Here is a 20574-nt window from a genome sequence, read left to right on the forward strand (position 1 = left end):
TGACAAAACCACAGCTAACATCATACCCAATGGGGAAAAATTAAAAGTGTTTCCCTTAAGATCAGGAACAAGACAAGGATGTCCACTTTTACCACTCTTATTCAAAATAGTATTGGAAATCCTAGCCACAGAAATCAGACAAGAAGAAGAAATAAAAGGCATTCATATTGGAAAGGAAGAAGTTAAACTGTCATTATTTGCAGATGACATAATACTGTATGTAGAGAACCCTAAAGATTCCACAAAAAACTACTATAACTTATAAATAAATCCAGTAAAGTAGCAGGATATAAAATAACATTTAGAAATTTGGTTGCATTTTTATATACCAACAATGAAATATCAGAAAGGGAAACTAAGAAAACAATTCCATTTACAATTGCATCAAGAAAATATAATAAAATACCTAAGAATAAATATAACCAAGAAGGTAAAAGACCTGCCTTCAGAAAATTGTAAGATACTGAAGAAAGAAACTGAAGAAGATACAAAAAAAAAAAAAAAATGGAAGTATATACCCTGCTCACGGGTAGGAAGAATTAAAATGTCTATACTACCCAAAGCTCTCTATGGATTCAATGAAATTCCTATCAAAATACCAGTAACATGTTTCACAGATTAGAGCCAATAATCTGAAAATTTATATGGAACCACAAAGACCCTGAATAGCCAAAGCAATCCTGAAGAAGTACAAAGCTGGTGGTATCACATCACCCGATATCCAACTATACAAGGCCATAGTAATCAAAATGGCATGATACTGGCATAAAAACAGACATAGATCAACGGAACAGAATAGAGTCCAGAAACAAACTTATACTTCTATGGTCAATTTCTATTTGAGAAAGGAGGCAAGAACATACAATGGAGTAAGGACAGGCTATTGATGGTGCTGGAAAAATTGACAGATACATGCAAAAAAAATGAAATTAGACCACCAACTTCACCATACACAAGAACAAACTCCATCTGTATTTATTAAAGGCTCAAATGTGAGACTCAAAACCATAAAACTCCTAGAAGAAATCATAGGCAGTAAAATCTCTGACATTTCTCTTAACAATATTTTTGTCTGATATATCTCCTCCGGCAAGGGAAACAAAAGAAAAAATAAACAAATCTATAATAATAAAAGGGTAACATGCTAATTAGACCGGATGTCCTTCCGGATGAAGCCGGGGCCAGAGGGAAGCCTGGGTCCCAGGTGCCGGAGGGAAGCTGGTGCCAGCAGCTGGGGGAAGGAAAGCCTACTCTTGCACGAATTTCGTGCATTGGGTCTCTAGTGGGACAATATTAAACTAAAAAAATTTTTGTACTGCAAAAGAAACCATCAACAAAACAAAAAGACAACCTACTAAATGAAAGAACATATTTGCCAATAATACATCTAGTAAGGAGTTAATATCCAAAATTTATAAAGAACTCACACACCTCAGCACCAAAAAACCCACAAATAAATTAATTTTTAAAATGGGCAGAGGACCTGAATAGACACTTCTCCAAAGAGATGGCAAACAGAAATGTCAAAAGATGCTCAATGTCACTAATTGTCAGAGAAATGCAAATTAAACCCCAATGAAATATCATCTCACACCTGTCAGAATGGCTACCATCAATAAAGCCACAAACAACAAATATTGGTGAGGATGTGGCTAATAGGGAATCCTCATGCACTGTTGGTGGGAATGAAGTTTGGTACAGCCACTATGGAAAACAGTACAGAGTCCTAAAAAATTAACAATGGAACTGCTTTATGACCCAGTGATTCCACTTCTGGATATATATCCGAAGAAGCCCTAAAGAATATATATGCACCTCCTATATTCACTGCAGGGTTATTTAAAACAACCAATATATGAAAGCAACCCAAGTGTCCATCAGTGGATGAGTCATTAAAAATAGGTGGTACATGTACATAATGGAATATTACTCAGCCATAGAAAAGAATGAAATCTTACCATTAACAACAGCATGGGTGGACCTAGAGGGTATTATGCTAAGTGAAATAAGTCAGTCATAGAAAAACAAATACCATATGATTTCACTTATATGTGGAATCTAAAGAACAAAATAAATGAACCAAAAAAAATGCAACAGACTATAGACTGATGGTTGCCAGAGAGGAGGCAGGTTGGGGGCCTGGGTAAAAAAGGTGAAGGGATTAAGAAGTACAAATTGGTAGTTACAAAATAGTCATGGGATATAAAGTACAGCAGAGGGAATCTAGTCAATAATATTGTGATAACTATGTATGGTGCCAGGTGGGTGCTGGAAATATGAAGGGAAACACTTTGTAAAGTATGTGATTATCTAACCACTATGCTGTATACCTGAAACTAATACAAAACAACATTGAATGTAAACTGTAATTGAAAAATAAAGTAAAGACAGACAATAGCAAGTGTCGTTGAGATTGTGGAAAAATTGGAACCTTCATAGGTTCCTTACTCCATTGTATCATATTTACTGGTGGGAATGTAAAATGGTGCAACTACTTTGGAGAAGTTTTCAGTTCCCAAAAAAGTTAAACATAAGAATTAACATAGAAGCCAGTAATTCCACCTCAAGGTATATACCTAAGAGCAAAAATATACATTCATACAAATATATAAATATTACTAGGAAAATCCTATATACTAGTAATAAAACCCTATATAATGAAACCCTAATATGCAAATCGACCAAATGGCAGAATGACCTGCAGAATGACTGGTCCCCTACGACACGCGTCTCCCCCCCCACCCCTGAGATGGAGGCGACGTAGGGTGGTGATTGGGGCGGGGGGGAGCCTTGCCAGTGGGCAGTGACAGGCCGCCAGCCAAGGCAGGGGCCAGCGGGGGCCCCTCGATCGCCCCGCCCGCCGGTCACCCCACAGATCAGCCCTGGTCGCCGGCCAGGCCTAAGGACCCTACCCTATGTATTGGGAATAGTCTCTTAGATTTAAAAATTAAAACCTGGCAAGGCTACTCTGACACTGAAAAAACAGGATGATGCAGCGATGACAGGCATGGACTCTGGCTTGCACATTTTGTGGTCAGCCCTGATTCTGACACTTATAACTGTGTGACAAAGCCAATTACTTAACTTCTCTCTGCTTCAGTTTTTCCACCCATAAAATGGGGAAAATGGTACTACTGCCTCAGAAGGATCATGTTATGTACTACTTTTTATAATCAGGGCAAAAAAAATGTAGCTGCCCATACAACAGCAAGATGCCATTCACCTGTATGAAAAGTATGGTCACTGGTGCATGCAGAGTCCCAGATTGCGAGAGAGATGTCCAACTGCCAGGATCAGACCTAAACCAACAGTCAGACATTCCCTGAGGGCACAGGCTGGGCTGAGGGCCTTCCCGCTCCTCTGTGCACGAATTTCGTGCACCAGGCCTCTAGTTACTCATAATAGCCAAAAAGTGAAACAACCCAACTTCCATCAACTGATGAATGAATGAAAAAACATGTACTTCACAGTACAATGGAATATCATTCAGCCTTAAAAATGAATGAAGCACTAATAAATACTACATGGACAAACCTTAAACATATTTTGCTCAGTGAAAGATGCAAGATGCAAAAGACCAGATTATGGATGATTCCATTGAAATGTACAGAGTAGGCAAATCTATAAAGACAAGAAGTACATTAGTGATTACTTAGGGCTGACAAGGAGGTGGAATGAATTGGTAATGGGTAGGAGTTTCTTTTTTAGGTGATGAAAACGTTTTAACAATAAACTGTGGTAATTGTTGCACAACCCTGGGAATCTACTAAATATATTAAATTACACACTTTAAGTGGGTGAATTTTATGGTATATGAAGTACATCTAAATAAAAATATCCCTTTAAAAGCTAAGGAACATAGAATTGGACTCTTCTAGCCAAGTTAAAAATGATAGTCAATCTAAAATGATGCTTTGAACAAAAAGATTCTGAAGAAAACAAGAAATTCTAGAAGATGTTAGAAGCCTTAACAGATAGTGGACAAAAGGAAAATTCATAAGAAATTATAAATTACTTGAAAGCCTTTTCTTTATACATTAGAAAAAGTCAGGATGACAGCTAGGTAAGTCTCTAGGAACACACAAGGGTCAAGTCTCATAAGCTCCCTCATCTATTCCTATTCTGCCAGCAGTGTGCCTCCATTTGAGACCACACTGTGTTACTTTAGTTTTTAGACTTAGAAAACAATAGTATATTTTTTTAACAGCTTTATTGAGGTATAACTGACAAACAACAAACTACATTTAAGGTGTACAATTTCATAAGTTCTGACACACATGAAACCATTGCCATATGAAGATGATGAACATATATATCAACCCCAAAATTTTTTCATGCCTCTCCCCTGCATCCACTAACCAGCTGTCACTATAGTTGGTCTTTTCTAAAGATTTATATACATAAAATCATATTGTATGTACCCTTTTTTGTCTGGCTTCTTTCGGTCAGCATGATTATTTTTTAAAAATATTTTTTTATTGATTTTAGAGAGGGAGAGATAGAAACATCAATGATGACAGAGAATCATTGATTGGCTGCTTCCTGCATGCCCCCCACTGGGGATCAAGCCTGCAACCCGGGCATGTGCCCTTGACTGGAATCAAACCCAGGACCCTTCAGTCCGCAGGCCGACGCTCTATCCACTGAGCCAAACCAGCTAGGGCAGCATGATTATTTTGAGATTCATCCATGCTATTGTGTATATCAAGAGTTAATTCCCTTGTACTGCTGAACAGTATTCCATTATATGGACATATCACAGTTTATCCCTTTACCTGTTGGTGAACACCTGGGTTATTTCCAGGTTTTACTATTATAAATAAAGCTGCTATAATTTTTATGCACAAGTCTTTGTAGAAACATATGCTTTCTTTACTCTTGGGTAAATATCTAGGAGTTCAATAGCTAAATCATGATAGATGTGTGCTTAAAATTCTAAGAAATAACTAAACTTTTAAAAAGTGATGTATCATCTTATATTCCCATCTACAGTGTGTTAAGTTTTAGTTGCCCCACATCCTCACCAAGACTTTGTATAGTCAGATGTTTAAACTGTAGCCAATCTAATAGATAGAAATGTAGTGATATCTTACTGTGGTTGTAATTTGCATTTCCCTAGTGAATAATGAGGCTGAGCATCTTTCCATGTACTTATTTTCTACCTATTTGTCTTCTTTGTGCAGTGTCTGTTCAAATCCTTAACTCATTTTTATTAAGTTATTTTTTTGGTTATAGTTTTGAGAGTTCTTATTATATCTAAATGCAAATCCTTTTTTCAGATATATGCTTTTACAAAAATTTTCTCCATTCTGTGGCTTCGATTTTCATTATCTTTTCAGTATGTTTTGAACAGCAAACATTTTAAATTTTATTTTTCAATTAGTTTACATTCAACATTATTTTGTATTAGTTTCAGGTGTACATCAAAGTGGCTAGACAATCATATACTTAAATATCAGTATTCTCCCTGATATCTCTAGTACCCAAGTGGCATCATACATAGTTATTATAATATTATTGACTATATTTTCTATGCTGCATAAAAGTTTTTTCATTTTTATGCAGTCAAATTTATCAAATTTTTCTTTTATAGATTATGGTTCTGGAGTCATACCTAAGAAATCATTGCCCATTCAATGTTACAAATATTTTTTTATTTTTTTTAAAAGATTTTTATTGTTTTCTTATAGAAATGTAGTTTTCTCTTACACTTTCTTCTATAAATTTGCAGAATTTATAGCTGCCATTTAGGTCCATGATCCAATTTTAAATTTGTTTGTACATGTGGTGCAAAGTATGTATTGAAGTTCATATACATACTTTGAAGTTCATATTGAAGTTCATTTTTTTTCACCTATAGATATTCAATTATTCCAGCACTGTTTGTTGAAACAACTGTGATTTCTCCACTGAATTTTACCTTTATAAAAAAAAAATCAGTTAACTATACATTTGTGGGTCTATTTTTGGACTCTCTATTCTCTTTCAAAAATTGTTTTCTCTATCATGATGTCATAGCTTAATTACTTTGATTACTATAGCTTCATACTGAATCTTTAAATCAGGTAGTGCTAGCACTCCAAATTTCTCCTTTTCAGAATTGCTTTAGCTATTCTAGGTCCTTACAGTTTTGATTGGGATTGCCTAGCAATCTGTCTAAAGAGAATCAGCATCTTAACAATATGGAGTATTCCAACCCATGAATGAGGTATGTCTCTTGGCTTATTTAGGTCTTAACTATTTTCAGTAATATTTTACAGATTTTAGTGTACAAATCTTGCACACCTATTATGGAAAATTGGTGCCTAAGTATTTCATTCTAGAGGCCCGGTGCATGAAAATTCATGCACTGGAGGAGGGGGGTCCCTCAGCCCAGCCTGCCCCCTCTCACAGTCTGGGAGCCCTAAAGTGCAGGAGACAACCAGGCAATTAGGGGAAGGCGATGATGCCCCATCACACCTCTGCTGCTGCCACTGCCGGCAGCACAAGCTTCGGCTGGCCCTAGTTACCTGAGCCTCAGGTAGCCCTGGGAGGCTGAGCAGCCACCATCTGAGGCTTGCCTGCACCTCGGGCCTGCCCTGGGCGGCTGGGCAACCGCCATCTGAGGCTTGCCTGCGCCTCGGGCCCACCCTGGGCAGCTGGGCAGCTGCCATCCGAGGCTTGCCTGCACCTCGGGCTGGCCCTGTGTGGCTGGGGGGCTGAGGGACTCTGGAGGCAGGCATGCGAAGTGGCTGGACCCGCCTGGGGGCGGGCCCGGCCGTGCCACACACCTGCCGCCCCAGCAGGGCTGAGGGGACTGGGCGCTGCCATCTTGTGGCTGTGGGCACCGCCATCTTTGAGGGCGTGACAATCAGTTTGCATATTCCCTTTTTACTGCAAATTGACCATCACGCCCTCACAAAGATGGCAGCACCCATAGCCACAAGATGGCAGCTCCCAGTCCCCTCAACCCCGCTGGAGTCCCCCAGTCCTTTCAGCCCCACCTGGGGGGTGGCAGGTGCAATGGTGCAGATGGACCTGCCCTCAGCCACTCAGGCCCGGCCCGAGGCACAGGCAAGCCTCAGATGGTGGCTGCTCAGCCGCCCAGAGCCACCCGAGGCTCAGGTAACCAGGGCTGGCCAAGGCTTGCGCTGCCAGCAGTGGCAGCAGCAGAGGTGTGATGGGGGCATCGCCTCCCACCCCTGAGGGCTCTCAGACTGTGATAGGCGGCAGGCTGGGCTGAGGGACCCCCACTCCAGTGCATGAATTTTCATACACCTGGCCTCTAGTACTATAAGTAAAATTGCATTTAAAATTTCAATTTCTGACTGTTGCTAATATAAAGAGATACACTGATTTTTGTATATGGATCCTTATGCAGCAACCTTATTAAACTCACTTATTAGTTCTAGGATATTTTTGGATATTCCATCTGATTTTCTATTTAGGCATCATATATCTATACACATATAGATATACTAGAGGCCCAGTGCATGAATTTGGGCACGGGTGGGGCCCCTCAGCCTGGACAGCATTCGGGGCCAATCGGGCCATCTCGCCCAGTCCCAATCGGGGCCGATGGGGGCTGGCCGGGGAGGGATTGCAGGAGGTTGGCCGGCCACCCCAATAGGGGCCAGATGGCTGGGGAGGGACCACAGCAGGGCTCCAGGGCATGTCCGGCCCTCTCGCCCAGTCCCAATCGGCCGGACCCCAGCAGCAAGCTAACCTACCGTTCAGAGTCTGCCCCCTGGGGGTCAGTGGTGTCATAGTGACTGGTTGAGCAGTCGACCAAATGGTCAACTGATCAGTCGGACACTTAGCATATTACGCTTTTATTATATAGGATGAAATGGTTTGTATCTATATATTTATACATAGATATAAATGATATAGATATGTAAGTTCTGACACACATGAAACCATTACCATATGAAGATTTATCTCTATCTATCTATGTATATCTTCTAAAAGATGGCCCATTCTTTTTTTTTGTTTTTTGTTTTTTGCCTTATTGCACTGAATATGATCTCTTGTACAATGTTAAATAAAGAATGAACATCATTTCCTTGTTCCTAATCTTAGGAGAAAGTATTCAGTCTTTCACTATGAAGTTTAATGTTACATAGGTATTTTGTAGATGCCCCTGTGTCAGAGGTCCCCAAGGTCACCCTCAGGCTCACAGAAGAAGGACTCACAGGACTCAGATGTTGTTCTACTCATGGTTACAGTTTATTACAGTAAAAGTATACAGAGTGAAATAAGCAAAGGGAACAAGCACATGGACTGAAGTCGAAGGAAAACATGTACAAGCTTCCAAGTGTACAGTCACATAGGACACAGTTAGTTCTTCCAGCAACTATGTATGACAACTAGTGCAAAGTGCTGCCAACCACGGATGCTCACCTGAGCCTAGATGTCCAGGGTCTTTAATTGGGAGTTAGTCACATGAGCATATGCTGAAGTTCCAGAGCTCCAGAGGAAAAGCAGATATTCACTATAAATCACAGTTAGTATAAACTCTCTGAACAAACTGGTAAAGCATGGCTCTAGGTGTCAAACATACAAATACACTCATTAGACAAACCATTTCAAGAGCTCAGTTCCCTGGTGCTAGGCAAAGAGCAGCCATGGAAACAGGCCTTTCTTGAGATTGTACAGGTTTTGAGCCACACTAGACTGCGGAGTTAACCCTTTCCCACACTTCCTTTATCAGGTTGAGCAAGTTCTCTTCTGTTCCCAGGTTTTTGAGATTTTTCCTGGATTTTGTCAAATGTTTCTTTCTGTAAGCACTGCAATGATTATATGGTTTTTCATTTAAGTTTGTTTATATGGTGAATTACATTGATTGCTGTTCAAATATTAAACCTTGCATTTTTTGGTATAAACACCATTTGATAATGATGCAACAACCTTCTTATTTATTGTTACACTTGATTGGCTAAAATTTTGTTTAGAATTTTTGCATCTATGTTCATTAGAGATATTGGTCTGTAGTTTTCCTGTAATATCTTTGACTTCTTTTGGTATCAGGGTAATGACAGCTTCTTAGAATGAGTTGTAAAATATTACCTTCACTTCAATTTTCTAAACATTTGTGCAGAATTGATTTTATTTCTTCCTTAAATGTTAGAATTCACCAGTGAAACCATCTGCAACTGGAGTTTTCTTTGTGTGTAGGCTTTTTTTTTTTTTTTTACAAATTCAAATTCTTTAATAGATATTGGGATAGTCATGTTATTTATTTCTTCTTGAGGTAGTTTTGGTAGTTTGTATCTTAGAAACAGTATGTCCATTTCATTTAAGTTGTCATATTGACTGACATTGTTGTTCATAACATTCCCTTATTATCCTTTAACTAGAGGCCCAGTGCACGAAATTCATGCACTTGGGGTGGAAGCGGGGGCAGGGGGTTCCTTAGCCCAGCCTGCACCCTCTCACAGTCCGGGTGCTCTTGGGGGATGTCCAACTGCCTGCTTAAGCCCCCTCTCTCCCAGGGAGTAGGCCTAAGCGGGAAGTCAGACATCCTTAGCGCTGCTGCGGAGGCAGGAGAGGCTCACGCAACTGCCGCTGCGCTCGCCAGCCTGAGCCCAGCTTCTGGCTGAGCGGCACTCCCCCTGTGGGAGTGCACTGACCACCAGGGGGAAGCTCCTGCGTTGAGTGTCTGCCCCTAGTGGTCAGTGCGCATCATAGTGGCTGGTTGTTCCACCATTCGGTCGATTTTCATATTAGCCTTTTATTACATAGGATATTTATAGAATACTAGAGGCCTGGTGCATGAAATTCATTCACAGGTGCGGTCCCTAGGCCTGGCTGGCGATCGAAGCACGAGCGTCTGGCGTGGAAGGGCAGGTCCCAGCTGACCTCTGGGCCCTGGGCAGCACCTGGGCCCCTAGCCGCCGCACGCCCCCCTCTGCCTGAGTCATCAGGCCCCTGCCCGGCTCCGTCAGCACCTGGGAGCCAGGTGGTGGCCCCGCTCCCTGCTGCCATCACTGGTCACCATCTGTGGGGCGATTGGCGGGGCGATCGGGCCCCCACTCAGCTCCCTCAGAGTCTAGCAGCCAGGTGGCGGCCCCACCCCCCACTACTGGTCATTGTCTGCAGGACGATAGGATCCCCCAACTGGCTCCCTCAGCGCCCGGGACCCGGGCAGCAGCCCCACCGCCCTCTGCCACCACTGGTCGCCATCTGTAGGGTGACAGATGGGTCTATCGGGCCCCCGCCTGGCTCCCTCAGTGCCTGGGAGCCGGGCAGCGGCCCTGCCCCCTGCCGCTGGTCACCGTCAACAGGGTGATCGGCGGGGTGATTGGGCCCCACTCGCACCCACCTTGGCCTGGCACCACCTGCTCACCTGCTCCACCATCCCGCCACAGTCCCACTCTCGTTGGGGCCCATCGGAGCTGGCAGCGCCTCCACTGCTGCCCGCTGCCAGTGCCGAGTCACCAATGCTCATGTTCCATGCCGCCCCCTGGAGGTCAGCACACGTCATAGTGAGTGGTCGAACTCCCGGTCAAGGGGACAATTTGCATATTAGGCTTTTATTATATAGGATGTAGTGGTATTACCTCTCTCATTCTTTCCTTTCCCTCCCTCCCTCCCCTTCTTTTTTTGTTAATTCTCACCTGAGAATATTTTCTCCATTGATTTTGAGAGACAGTGGAAGGGAGGGAAGGGGACAGAGACAGAGAGAAACACCGATGTGAGTGAGACACATCGAATGGTTGTCTCCTACATGTGCCCGACCAGGGCTGAGGATCGAACCCAACCCAGGTACATGCCCTTCAGTGAGTGGGCCAACACTCTAACCACTGAGAAACACCAGCCCGAGCTCATTCCTTTTTTAAAATAAATTTTATTTATTGACTTGTGAGAGAGAGGAAGGGAGGGAGGAAGAGAGTGAGAGAGAGGAAAAGGGGAAGGAAGGAAAGAGAGAAGAACACTGATTTGTTGTTCCATTTATTCATACATTCAATGGTTGCTTCTTCTATGTGCCCTGACCAGGCATTGAAACCACAACTTGGCATATTGAGACGACGTTCTAAACCAAGTGAGTTACCTGGCCAGAGTCACCTATCTCATTCTTAATATTGGTAATTTGTATTATTTTTCTCCTGATCTCTCTGGTTTATCAATAGTACTGATGTTCCCCCAAAAAGTGCTTTTGATTTTATTGATTTTCTCTGTTATTTTTCGTAATAATTTCCACTCTAAACTTTTATTTTCTTGCTCCTGCCTGAGTTTAATCTTCTCTTCTTTTTTTACTTTCTTAAGGAGGAAGTTATAATCATTGATTTGTGACACTTTTTTCTTTTTCAATGTAGGCATTAGTTTAGCTATAAATTTCTTTTTAAGTACTGTTTTAGAAGCATAGCACAAATTTGACATGTTGTTTCATACTATTTCCCCTTTTTTATTTTTGACCAATGGGTTATTTTAAAGTGTGTTATTTATTTACCAAATCTTGGGAATTTTACAGGTCTTTCTTCTATTGATTTCTAATTTAATTCCATTTTGATCAGATAGTACATTTTATGATTTGGTTCCTTTTAAACTTTCTGAGACTTGTTTTATGGCCCAGAATATGGCCTATCTTGTTAAATGTTCTTTGTGTAGTTGAAAAAAAAAAAAAGTGTATTTAGCTGTTGTTGGGTTATAATGGTTTTTAAGTGTCAATTCAGTCAAGCTGGTCAATATTGTTGCTATTAGTGTAATAGTTTGCTATATTCTTGCTCGTTTCTATCTACTTATTTTATCAATTATAGAGAATTTAAATCTCCAACTATAATGAAATTAGTCTACTGTTTCTTACAGTTCTTAGTTTTACTTCATGAATTTTGAAGCTCTATTATTAGGTATGTAAATGTTTAGGATTGTTACTAATTCACTGACCACTTTATCATTAGGAAGTGGTGTTCATTACCTCAAAATCATTACATCTGAAATCTACTTTAACACTAATATACCACTGAAGCCTTCTCTTTACCATGTTAGCACTGTACATCTCCTTCCATTTATTTTTATCCTATTTTGTCTTTATATTCAAAGTGTGCTTCTTGGACACAACTTATAGTTAGGCGTTGCTTTTTAATCCAGTCTAACAATCTGCCTTCTAATTGGGGTGTTTAGAGCACTTATTATGGTATAATTATTGATATGGCTAGGTTTATCATCTTGCTATTTGCTTATTATAGAATAAATGGCTCAATTTTTTTTAAGTGCATTTAAGTAGAAACTTCACCGAAGAAAATACAGTGGAGCAAAAGCAGGTTTACAGTTGTGAGTACGTAAATCACAGAATTTATTCTTGTATTATTATTTATTAATTATTGTATTATTTTCCATATAAACAACTGTAAACTTACTTTTGCCCCACCCTGTATATATAGTATGTAAGGAGGTATAAGTACTCAACATTGCTTTGTTCTGCTTGTCAATGAGAACTCACTGTGGGGAATGACAGTTTTCATTCAGACAGTATGTTTGTGCGCTGTGTGACACAGGCTGAAAAGGTGCAACACATTCAAAACTGTCTGAGCACAAGCTATACAAACAGCAAAAAAGGTGTTGTATTACTAACAAATGTTACAAACATGGAAGAGTTACAAGTATATAATATGCTCCTAGTTGTAGCGGTGTGTTGAAGGAAATAATGAAAATTAGTGTCAGCACATTCAGAGTATGTGCTCTCAGAAGCTGTAAGAAAAAATGGCAGTGTTTGCAAAATTACTCCTCCCACTCAAGTTTACTGGCTGTCAAGGGAAAAAAGGTGCTGACAAGTTTCTGAAAGGAGGAAGAAGACAAAAACATTTCTTCATGATGCTTATAATACCAATAAAATCTTTCTTGCTTTCTAGAGGCCTGCTTAAGTATCGCTGACATATACTCAGCATCTTAGATAACCTGAACCCACTACTTCAAGGTCAAAATACCCCAATTTTTAATGCTGATTAATAGATACTAGATTTTTCAAAGTCACCAAACAGCTCAACTGCTAGAGCATGATTTCTTCCTAGAATCTGATGGTTTTCTTTACTCACCAGAGAATGAGACTGATTTTATTATCATCATTATAAGTATCTCTATAGAACACAGTCACCTGTTACAACAAAACATAAACAGGTATTTTCCAGAGATTAAAATAATCAAAGAATGACTAAGAATATCTTTCCTCCTTTCTTCCAAACACTCAGGCTGGCTGAAACCTTCATCCCTACAGTTATTTCATATTATCAGCGTGTCAATCTGGCAACTCATAGAGCACCAGGAATGGTCTTCAGGGAGAAATCTTCCCATAATTCCTCAGTCTGTATGTGATCTTGATATTCTATCACATCTGACATCCAGCAAATACCAGTTGCAAATCTTGACAATCTCTGATTATAGCATGAGGGCTCCTAATTTAGTAGAAATATTGGGTTAAAAAAAAAATCAAACTGCTGGGTCTAATCTATATCTCAAGCTAGTTGCACACTTTGTAAGAGGCTGCAAAAAAAATCATCTTTTTCAATGACAATGCTGCTTTACTATTAATTTTTAAAATGCTGCTTTACTATTTAAATTGGTGGTCTGAATGAGTCAGAAAGTTTGACAAACACTGTCCTAGGGGTCTCACTTACTCCCATGATTGCAAAAGCCATCTCTAAAGGCTGAGGCCCAAACTGCATTTCTACCCTAGCCTCTTCCTCTGCTGCCAGACTCACCTATCCAATTGCCTCTCCGACGTTATTACTTGAATGCCTCATGGGCACATTAAACCTGTAATAGGCTCCAAACTTTTTGTCTTTACCATCTCTCCCCTTTTCCCAATCACCCCATCTCAATGAAAACATTTCCTTCCTGGCTGCCTGTGCCAGGGAACTAACACTCACCAAAGTGCAGCTTGAACTGCTTCACTCTGCTCTCCCTCCACTTCCACCTACTTAGTCCAAGTACCTTCATCTCCACCCAGGACTATACTACAGCTTCGTAAGTGGTCTTCCAGCAGCCTTTCTGACGCACTTCTGTCAAGTTTTCAATTGCTGCTGGAACAAATGACAACAAACGTAAGCAACACAAATTTATTATCTTACAGTTCTGTAGAAACCTGATATGGGACTCAATGGGCTAAATTCAAGGAGGGCTTGATTCCTTTCTGGAGGTTGTACAGAGGAATCTATTTCCTTGGCTTTTCCAGCTTCTAGAAGCTACCCATAATTCTTGCCTTATGCCCCCTGCCCCCAACTTCGTCTCCAAAGCCAGCAACCTTGTGTCTCTTTGCCTATTCTTCCTAGTTACATCTCCCTTTAACTCACTTCTTCTGCCTCCATATTCCACTTGTAAGAACGCTTGTGATTACATTGGCCCACCTATATTAGTCCAAAATAGCCACCCTATCCTAAGGTCAGTTAGTTAGAGATCTTAATTCCCCTTTGCTATGTAACCTAACACATTTCCATTTACAGGGATTAGAATAGGGAGGCCATTATCTGCCTACCACTCTCTAATACACAACTCATTTTGTATACAGCAACCAGAATGGTCTTTTTAAAAACAAACATGTTCATGTCACTTCCTATTTAAAATCCTTTAATGGCTTTCAACTCCTTTAAGAATAATCTTAAATGTATGCCACAAAGCCAGGCATGGCCTAGTTCCTACCTAACTACTGGCCTCATCTCCTGGTTCTCTGTGTTCCAGCCACACATAGCTTCTCTCTGTTCCTCAAACACCAAACTCCCTTCTGCCTCAGGGCTTTGGTGCATACTATTTCTGCTGTTGGAATAGCCCTCTTTGCCTCCCAACCAACCTTTACCTGGGTAACTCTAGTTCAATCCTTCAGATCTCTGTAAAAGTGGTTTTACCTGATCTTCCAGCCTAGTACCAGCTCTTCTCGTTATACATTGCCATGGAACTCTTTTTTTTCTTTTAGAGCTTCTATAATTGTAGTTAAATGTTATTTGTGTAATTATTGGCTTAATGTCTGCTTCCCTGCACCAGACAAAAAACCCATGAGTCCTGGGGTCTAGTCTGTTCTGTTCACCACTGTAAACCCTGGGACTTAGAAGTGACTGGCATATAGTAGGTGCTCAATAAATAAATGAGAGCCATCAGACATAATTTCAAAAGCAGGTAACTCTTAGAGAGTAAGCTGCATAAGCACCTCACCATTCTGCTTGAGCATTTTAGGCCCAGTGGGTCACACCGAACATATCATCTCATCCCATTCCTTGAAACCTCTATTGCAAACATTGCCTCCAGCTTTATCCCAAACTGTTCTCCTCCCTGGGAAGGCCACCTTATTTCTCTACTCCTGCTCAGGTGTTATACCACTACAAAAAAGTTCTAAAAACATGGATGTTACAAAAATGTCCTGATTTTCTCTAGCTCAGAATCCTTCCTTTATCTCTGACTCTCTGTGACTTCTCTCACAGGTCCTTTTTTACTTACTTTAAATCTTATATCCTAAGTTAGATTGGAAAGAGTATGTGTTTGGAGCAAGAAAATTCTAAATTTAAAATCTGTCTCTGTCCTTATCCAGAAAGTTCACCCAACCTGACCCTTAGAATTGTCACTAAAAAATGAGGCTAATAATTTATTAATTCCTACCTCACGGAAGTGTAAGATGACCTAAGTTTGGGCATACTTTGTTTAGCACTGCCCCCAGCCACCAAACACTGGCATGTCACACTTACTCTCAGCTTAGCCAAACTAACTCCAGTGTTAGAACAATTACAAAGAATGTCAAGAAGATTAAGGTATCAGTATATGAGTCCCTGATTGTATGTTGGTACTAAGAACACATCTGCACAGACACTATGTCCTCTATAGAACTTTCATTTCCAGACACATATCCTCCCCCTAGCTTGAGGGTATGTCTATAAAATACACCAGCTGACTCAGAAGATATTACATAGATGTTTGTTACCACTGCCCACAACCCCTCCATCCTCATTCTCTGGATACCAGTACTGAGCCTTTACTCATTAAAGCCTTTACATTTTCTCCACTTCCCTTCATTTTGTCCAAACTGTACTTGCCATTCTCTTTCACTTCCATGGGCTTTGGTCATTTTGCTTCCTTTGACCTTCCCATACAACTACTTTTATAACTTGAACACCTAGCTCAAATGTAAACCTTCCTAGTCCCACGTCCCCCTCTCCACCCTCCCCCAGATACCCTCTGGTATCACTTTCCCCCTAAAGTATATTACATGAACCCTGAGAGGCAGGCTCTGATTTGATCCATGTTTGTAACCTCCCTCCCCCGTGTTTAGAATGGTGTTTTATATGTACCAGATACATTACTAAATATTTGTTGACTGGGTGAAATAAATCATTGACTGAGTGAGTCTGCTTTACACATACTAACTTTGAACTGTCAGGGGGGCCACCAGAACTGTCCATCCCCCAGTTCGAGGGGTCACGACTATAGGTGCACATTCGGCAGGCGTATTCACCAGCGTGAGAGCTGAAGCCACGGAGCTCAACAAAACAATGTGCTGAGAGGAACAACAACAAAAGGTTAAGGTAGAACATTTCAGGGGTAAAAGAAGGCAGTACAGCTAAGACAAGATTATAATTCAATGATAAATAATAGAAAGAAGAAATCCAAAGGAGTATAGTCTCGGGGGGGGGGGGGGGGGGGGGGGGGAGGAGCTATGGGAAACACCTCTAATGGCATTAATGTTACAGGAAAAAAGAAGAGGTTGAAGACGTAAAGGTTACCACTGTATGTAGTGATTCAGAAGCACTTTGTGACCTCCTAGCAAGTAAGGGTTAGGAGCAGAAGTAGGGCTGGAGGAGCTGAGGTATGAGTAAGAACGATAAAAAATGACTATTCTTTCAAGAAGTTTGACAGGAAAAGGAGATAGAATCATAGTGCCAAGGGAGTTTGGAAGCAGCTCTGAATATAAAAGAACAGAGAAAAAGGTGGCTCAGCAGGTAAAGCATGACTCAGGCATACAACTGTCCTCACTGCTACCACCACGCAACGAAATGGGGTGAAAGAGGACATGGGAACTGATAGAATTCTGCTGCTTACTCACCTGAGAGTTCTTGGAAAAGTCATCTCCCCTCGCTTAGCTAACCCATCAGACTATTCTAATAGTAGGAGTTAAGAGGTGCAAAGGGATTTTGGAAGAGCTCATCACTTTGTATAAAGCAAGGTAGTATTATTGTAATAGTTTGTAATCTTGAACAGATGTTTGTTTTTCATTTTCACTCATCACTGTGAAAGAGGGAAGCTAAAACTCCCCCATATATGATACTGGTCTAATTATTTCAATCCCAGCAAAGAGGGTAAGACGAATGACAAGGAGACAGAGAAAGGCAGGATAAAGTCAAGGCGTATAGATGGCAACCCTTCCAACTCCTTTCTAGAGATTTTGCCACTTCCCTAAATGGGGACATTAGTCAAGGGCTACCTTCACCAGGTGGATAGAGAACTGCCAAGAGCTCGTATCAGAACTGAGTGTGCCTGCTGCTTCCGTCACCCTGGTCTGCCTTGGCAGGGACACTATGTTTACCTCCAGGTGCCTGGTCAGTGGCAGGCTTCGGTAGAATCATCACTGACCTCATGACTTCCATGAAAAATAAAATCGTGTACTTAAATAAAGCTTTTGTAGCTCCTTGGTTATCTTGTTTTGGGTTCTTCCCCCAAGAAAAGGCTGTATGATCAGGGGTAATTTTTCACACTCAAGTCATATCATGGAAACGTTCCACCTAAAGGGGCTGCTGCCTCTGAGTATTACTATGGCCGGGGTCAGTGTACACATGGCCAGTAGTTTCATTGTAAACATCTATGCCACAAGCATTTTCGCAAAACAACTAATTAACCATAGAAAATTTCACTGGAAAAGATTTAAAAAACGAAATATAAAAAAGACATTACAAAGGACATAATGAAAATAAAAAATTATTAACAAAATTATATATTTTCATTTTGTAAAAATGAAAATACATTGTCTTTGAAGTCTTCTGTTCATAGTGCACTTTGCTTGCTTATTGATTTGTCTCCTTATTCAGCATTGCACTTCTTCTATCACTAAAATTTCTTCCTTCATTAAGAGAGGTATCAATTTCCAACTGCAGAATTAATAATGTTCTTAAAGACTGTTATGAATTAGTAGCCACCTCTTTTATGTTTGCCATAGCTTGGTAAACTTGGTTTTCATAGGTGAGAGGGATGACTGTGCTCACGGAAAAATATGCAATAACTGATATGTTATCATTTTCTAGTATAGTGTGCAACTTGGCTAAGATTTTTATAATATAAAAATAGAAGAGTTGTGAGGACTTTGTCACTGGAGTATAGTATGCAATCTGGCTAAGAGCTACATAACATCAAAATGGGAGTGCTGCAAAAACTATGCTAATGGAGAAACGAAACCAAACTGACAACCAGCTTACATATGTGTCTGCTGAAGGTGGATGACTCATCAATGAAGAAGGGAAACCGAGCTGTCAACTATTTTATCTTTTATGGTGAAACTGCCTTTCTACCCATTAGCTGTGTGGTGAAAATGTTTGCTGTGAAATGCTTGTAACAAACGTGCCTGAGGCAAAGATGTTTACAGTGAAACTACCCATAACCCAGGGTATATTTCCTCACAGTATCACACAGAAGGTGTATTTGCAGATCACAGGTGGAATAGTAAAGTCATGGTTACTAACAAAAAGACACGGGGAGAAACTAGGCAATTAAGGCCATTCCCTTTCTTCATATAGAATTTATTCTCTCATTCAATGGAAAGAAATAATAAACAGTGATTTAAATTGATGAGTAATGCAAAAGTCATTTGCATTTACCTTTAAGATCATTGTGTTTTTAAAAACCTTCCCAATTGTTTGGCTTACAGTAACATTAATTTCATTCCATAAGCACAGCTGGACTATCCAGATGCCTCTTCTTATTAAAAGAAACTAATGAATTACTAGAGAAATCCACATGCAGAATGTTGACTGTATTTTTAAAAACTAAACTGTCTTTGTTGTCAGCATTCATACCGTTATAGGAAGAAAAACAACATCAGTAAGTAAGCAAATCCGGTAGCATTAAGGCATATTATGGTAGTATATAAGGGGCACTATGCAGAAGGTCAGTACTTTTGACAAAAGTCAGTCTACTCTACTGAAATCAAGCAAAATTGTTAGGGTGATTACAGAGAAAACAGCATTTCTTACAAAGAAACGAGGTAATGATATAACAAACCACATAAATGAGACACTCATTAATGCCTTTATAATCCTCACAAACATACAAATGACCCAATAGCAAATGCTGATGTTTATGTGATGGAGGAGGGAGAATAGTGGAAGCAAAGGACTCTCTCTAGCACAAACACCTTTATTAATTCAACAAATATTTATTGAGTGCCTACTAAGTGTGCCAGGCTCCATTCTCTAGACTGAGGATACCATAGTAAACAAAACAGACAAAACTCCCTGCCCATAGAGAGCTTAGAATATAGCGAAGGATTTAAAACATGTGACTTTGAGCAAGGCATGTATTTGGGTGACTAAAAGGTTTGTTACAGAGAAATCAAGACAAGGAAGACTGCCAATACAAACTGAACACACACACACACACACGATACAAAATAAAGATTGTTGATGACAGGAAACTGAATATATAGAGAGCACATTCTCGTATTTCTAAATTACTTTTGCTAAAACCAAATACCAGCAACTACTTTCTCTGATATAGCCTAGTATAGAGGGCTATAAGTATGAACCAAAAAAATAAATAAATCTCAGATGACCACTGTTACATGATGAACTGGGATAGAACAACGGGCAACCAAAAAATGCATACTAACAGACTAGTTTCTGTTGGATAAAAACTTTAAAAAATAATAAATTAGCCTGGCTGATGTGGCTCAGTGGTTGAGCATCCAACCATGAGCCAAGAGGTCACTAAGTCAGGGCACATGCCCGGGTTGTGGGCTCAATCCCTGGTAGGGGGTGTGCAGGAGGCAGCGATATATGTTTCTCCCTTATCGATGTTTCTATCTCTCTACCCCTCTCCCTTCCTCTCTCTAAAATAAATAAAAACATATTTTTTAAAATCTAACTGAATTAACTGATAAACTCTCCAATTTATCTGGAAATATAATCTGGAAATGAAAGAAAAATATTAATTACATAAAAGAAGTTTTTGAGAGTATGGAAACAGGGTTATAAAGTAAATTTAGGCAGATATCTCTGCATAGGGAGTAGTTTCACATATTTAGTCCAACAATTTGTTGAAATGTGATTCTGCCATTTTCCCAGTCAACTCATAAGGCATAAATAGTGTACATTTGCCATGTTACGAAGTAATTGCAACTCTAACAAGAGATTAATGGAATATTCTTGGCAAAGAGATTGCACTCTTTGAGGGCTGCACATTAAATAAATGTATAAAAGCAAAACAGACAAAAATACATGCAGGCATAACGCATATACCAGAATCAAACGAGGGAGACAAAACTTGCAGCTGAAACATTCCAGGTCATCACTTCTGTCCACTGAAAAAGAAATATCTAAGAACTTCACAATCGAGAGGCTTAGAACATATCCTCGGCCCCCCAAGTTTTAAATAACTGTTCACCAAGAAGGGAAGTAGTGACAGTTCCTTCCA

At 40.2% G+C, this 20574-nt stretch overlaps 1 protein-coding gene across 1 annotated transcript in view; it reads right to left on the reverse strand.

The window, feature by feature from the left end:
* The window catches only part of PARP11 (poly(ADP-ribose) polymerase family member 11), a 57876-nt gene that overhangs the window by 36697 nt on the left and 605 nt on the right, over positions 1-20574 (reverse strand). The window lies entirely within an intron of this gene.

This window comes from Eptesicus fuscus, chromosome 7 (assembly GCF_027574615.1).
Source record: "Eptesicus fuscus isolate TK198812 chromosome 7, DD_ASM_mEF_20220401, whole genome shotgun sequence".
Taxonomy (NCBI): Eukaryota; Metazoa; Chordata; class Mammalia; order Chiroptera; family Vespertilionidae; genus Eptesicus; species Eptesicus fuscus.